The sequence below is a fragment of the Octopus sinensis genome, linkage group LG23 (genome assembly GCF_006345805.1).
Source record: "Octopus sinensis linkage group LG23, ASM634580v1, whole genome shotgun sequence".
In the NCBI taxonomy this organism is placed as follows: Eukaryota; Metazoa; Mollusca; class Cephalopoda; order Octopoda; family Octopodidae; genus Octopus; species Octopus sinensis.
Window position 1 is genome coordinate 32,589,517 of NC_043019.1, and position 5,000 is coordinate 32,594,516.

Consider the following 5,000-nt stretch of genomic DNA (forward strand, 5'->3'; position numbering starts at 1 on the left):
TTTCGACTTTCCATCATGACCTCTCCGATTTCTATTCAGTACCATTGCAAATGTGCATGGTTGAAAGCAGTTGTTCCCAAGCTTTTGTGGGCTGCTGCCCCCTTGGCATCTAGGTCACATTCCTATCACCCCCCTCCCACTCACCACTACAAACATAGACCTTTCGCTGCAAATTTCTAAACAATTGCATTTCATGGATAAAACTTAACCTAATTAATCTATTAATTTGTTGTTTTTATATTCATCACCCTGCCCTTTTTGGTCACCCCGTTATGACCCCAGTTTTCTTCACTGTCCTCCTGGATATTTTCAATGGTTCCAGAGTGAGAGGTGGGGGGGCAGTACCACCCACTTTGGAAACCACTGATTTAAAGTATAGGTGAGAAGAAGACTGATATTCCAGAGCAAGGCCACTCCCCCAGCAAAACTTCTGTGCCAGTACCATGTAAAAGGCACTCGTGCCGGTGTCACATAAGGGCGCTATGTGGTGCCACGTTGAAAGCATCAGGTACACTCTGTAAAGTGGTTGGCATTAAGAAGGGCATCTGGCCATAGAAACCATAGAAAATCTATGGTTTCTATGAAAGCGGCAAACTGGCAGAAACGTTAGCACACTGGGTGAAATGCTTAGCAGTATTTTGTCTGCTGTTACATTTTGAGTTCAAATTTCGCCGAGGTCGACTTTGCCTTTCATCCTTTCGAGGTCGATAAAGTACCAGTTATGCACTAGGGCTGATGTAATCGACTTAATCCCTTTGTCTGTCCTTGTTTGTCCCCTCTATGTTTAATCCCTTGTGGGCAATAAAGAAATAAGAAACCAAAGGAAATCTGGCCACAGACTGGAGCCTGGTGCAGCTCTCCAGGATGCCGGTTCCAGTCAAACCATCTAACCCATGCCAGCATGGAAAAATATACGTTAAATGATGACGATGATGATGATGATGTGACTGATGACCTTACTGTACGCTCTTTCAAGTGGATAGGTCTACACATGTCACCACTCTCCTGTTGCCATCTGACTTCCAGTAGATGGAATGATAAATGAGGTCACCATAGAGAGACATCTGTACATCATTGAATTATAGTGGTAAACACTTGTACAACATGAGTACCACTCTTGGAGTCTCTGTGATTAGTACCTAGTGACAGGTCCAAGCAACAATACCAGCAATTACATAAAACTGCAGGTTTTACATCAGAGTGTCCGTTTCGTAGAAAGATGCTGAGACACCAGTTAGGGGTCACTCACACGATGGTTTTACTACACACCCTGATAGCAAACAAGGGTATTTTTGTTCAGATGGATTGTTGTCACATATGCTATTTTACCCATAGCTAGGACTCTGTGAGGTGATATTACTGTGGGTCAGGGGAGACCTGAAAACAATAATGGCTAAGAGGCAGTTCCACACTCCTCAAAACTCTGGAATTCTTGACTAGACATCCACAACTGGGTGCAGTTTAAAGTCATACTCACCCTTCCCCCCCACACACACATCTCAAAAAAGACCTGGAAGTGAAATGCTCAGCATACCAAAAAAAGACCATGCATAGGTATGTTTCTTGTAAACGTGAAGAAGATAGCAACATTGACACAAAATGAAGCCTCTCTTGGACTAGTGACCACTTGCATTTGCAATCCAAGAACACAAGATTATGTGTGTATATACATATATATATATATATATATATATACACATACACACATAGATATATACATACATATATATGTACACACACATATATATATGCATACATACATAGAAATATATATATATATATATATATATACATACGGAGAGAGAGAGAAAGAGATGGAGAGAGACATATGTTGTAAGGGCAACATCAGAGGTAAAGCTAGTGGGAGGAAGTAAATACCTACTCAATAAAGAAGACAGCGAAACCTTTGGATTCCGAAGATGCAATTATAAATGTAGATTATGTCATATTTATGCACAAGATCTCCCACGTGATCAGCAGCTGTCCAAAAATGTCATCAACATAATGTCGCAAAGACAATTTACAATGCCATTTGGTAAAAAAACTGTCCTGGAATAAATACAGAGAATCTCCTTGTTATTGAATACATACCACCAGCACAAAGGAAACTGGTGGAACATTCCCATCAAAACATCTGTCAAGTGTAAGCATAAGAGGTTGGATATTGTTGTTTGGGATGGACAAGAGAAAGAGGTCAACTGTCCTGCTGATGTGAATATCTCTTTGAAAATCAAAGAGAAAGAAAGATAACTCTTTACTCTCTCTTTTACTTGTTTCAGTCATTTGACTGTGGCCATGCTGGAGCACCGCCTTTAGTCGAGCAAATCGACCCCAGGACTTATTCTTTATAAGGTTAGTACTTATTCTATTGGTCTCTTTTGCCGAACCGCTAAGTTACGGGGGACGTAAACTCACCAGCATCAGTTGTCAAGTGAAGTTGGGGGACAAACACAAACATACACATACACATACATATATACATATATACGACGGGCTTCTTTCTGTTTCCGTCAACCGAATCCACTCACAAGGCTTTGGTCGGCCCGAGGCTATAGTAGAAGACACTTGCCCAAGGTGCCACACAGTGGGAATGAACCTGGAAACATATGGTTGGTAAGCAACTGGTACTTAATTTCTTGACCCTGAAAGGATGAAAGGCAAAGTCGACCTCAGCAGAATTTTAATTCAGAACGTAAAGACAGATGAAATACCGATAAGCATTTTGCCTGGCGTACTAACGTTTCTGCCAACTTGCCACCTTAGAATTATTCTTTTCTACTCTAGGCACAAAGCCTGAAATTTTTGGGGAGGAAGCCAGTCGATTAGATAGACCCCAGTATACAACTGCTACTTAATTTATTGACCCCGAAAGGATGAAAGGCAAAGTCGACCTCAGCAGAATTTGAACTCAGAACGTAAAGACAGATGAAATACCTGTTTCTTTACTACCCACAAGGGGCTAAACACAGAGGGGACAAACAAGGACAAACGGATTAAGTCGATTACATCGACCCCAGTGCATAACTCGTACTTAATTTATCGATCCTAAAAGGATGAAAGGCAAAGTTGACCTCTGCGGAATTTGAACTCAGAACGTAACGGCAGATGAAATACCGCTAAGCATTTCGCCCGGTGGGCTAACATTTCCGACAGCTTGCCACCTTGCACGTATGTGTTGTTATTATGAACATTGTGAAGCTGCTTGCGAAAACAAATCATCAAATCATACTTCCAGCAAGTTCGTTACAACTTAACGAACAATTTACTGCATCACTCCTTTGCAGTGATTTCAGAGAGTTTGAATCAACAACGCCAGGTGCAGTTGCAGTAATTGATATAAATAACAAAGTCTGACTGAGATGACCACACATGTACAGCAGAGATGGAAGGTGATGGCTAATTCTCTAATTATTTCACCGAAACTATCATAACATCGACCATTCTTTCTTGCTTTGGGACGATTGCTGTAAATTCATTCTTCAAGAGTCTCCCTCCTCTCCCACCTTTCTTCCTTTCTCCTTCCTTTTGATTTGCTTGTTATTTGTTTTGGTTTGTATTTTACTAGATATTTTTTTATTGCCTGATAAATAAACATTATCGGCTATTATTATTAGTGCTCCCCCCCACCAATCAAGCCCCTGTGGCTAATAAAAGCAAGTATCATCATCATCACCATCATCATATTATTATTATTATTATTATTATTATGCATCATCATTATCATTATTATTGTTATTATCAGGTATGTTGTTGTCGCTTTGTTTTATGTCAACTGTTCAATGTCTCAACCAGAAACCTCAAGTAGACGTTCCTCCTCCTCCTCCTCCTCGTCCTCCTCGTCCTCCTCCTCATCATCATCATCATCACCATCGTCATCGTCATCATCACCGTCGTCGACTTCATCATCATCATCATCATCATCATCATCATCATCATCGTCGTCGTCTTCATCATCATCATCATCACTGTTATTAGTCCTTACATTGCTGTTACTTTTTTTTATAAAAGCTGTTCTGTGTCTCACCCAGAAACATCAAGTAACAGCCGAGTTGGAAATTTACTATTACTATTATTATTATTATTATTATTATTATTATTATTATTATCATTATCATTATTATTATTATTATATTTTCATTGCTAATAATTGCTTCTACCATTCCTATTATCATCTTATTTTCATTGTCCACAATATTCTTTCACAACATGCCCGTTGAAACACCAGCTAATCTATACTGAAAAGAATTACCTATGCCGAATCAATCGAAGAATGCAATATACTGCCGTTCCCACCAGGAGACAAGCTGTTTTTCACACTGGTCGCTCAATGTGGGCTACGAAATAGTAAAATAACAAGTGTTCGAGGATCAATAACCCACTTACTGGAGACTGGGAATTCTTTGAAAAACACAGATCTTGTAAATTGAGAAGCCAGTTTGCTGAATAAGATTGCCAAAGGTTAAAAAGAAAATTTGCTTTGCTGAGTTGGCCTTTAGCACGTTCAGCACAAAGAAAATTCCAACTACATTAAGCAAACATTTTCTTGACTTGACTTAAAACACTTGAATTAAAATAATGCTATCTTAAAATGTATGGGAAACTGCCTTTGGTTTTGCTGTTCCTTCAAACAACTGCATCTCATTTCCTGCTATTTACTTTGCGTATAAATTCTAAGCGCCCTCTCAAACTTGGTAATTTCCGGGTGTGTGTGTGTGCATATGCGTGTGCATGGTGTGTGTGTGTGTGTGTGTTTCTTTTTTCTTTTTTTTTTTACAAGGATGGAAATTCAATGAGCAAATATGAAGTCCCCGATATATTGTGTCCTGTTCAAACTCTCTATCGTAAATGTTCTGTGTTACTTCGGTGCGAGTTGACATTTACTGAGGATGCAAAGGTTTGGTGGATGGGTGGAAGAGATATAGGGTTCCTTCATTAGTCACATTCCTCTGTCTCTGACCATTCCAAAAAGGTTTAAACTAATTAGAGAACAGACATTAAAA

At 39.5% G+C, this 5,000-nt stretch overlaps 1 protein-coding gene across 1 annotated transcript in view; it reads right to left on the reverse strand.

Annotated features, from left to right (window-relative positions):
* LOC115223410 (otoferlin-like) overlaps positions 1–5,000 on the reverse strand; it is a 63,271-nt gene that overhangs the window by 49,862 nt on the left and 8,409 nt on the right. The gene's annotated exons all lie outside the window — the stretch shown is intronic.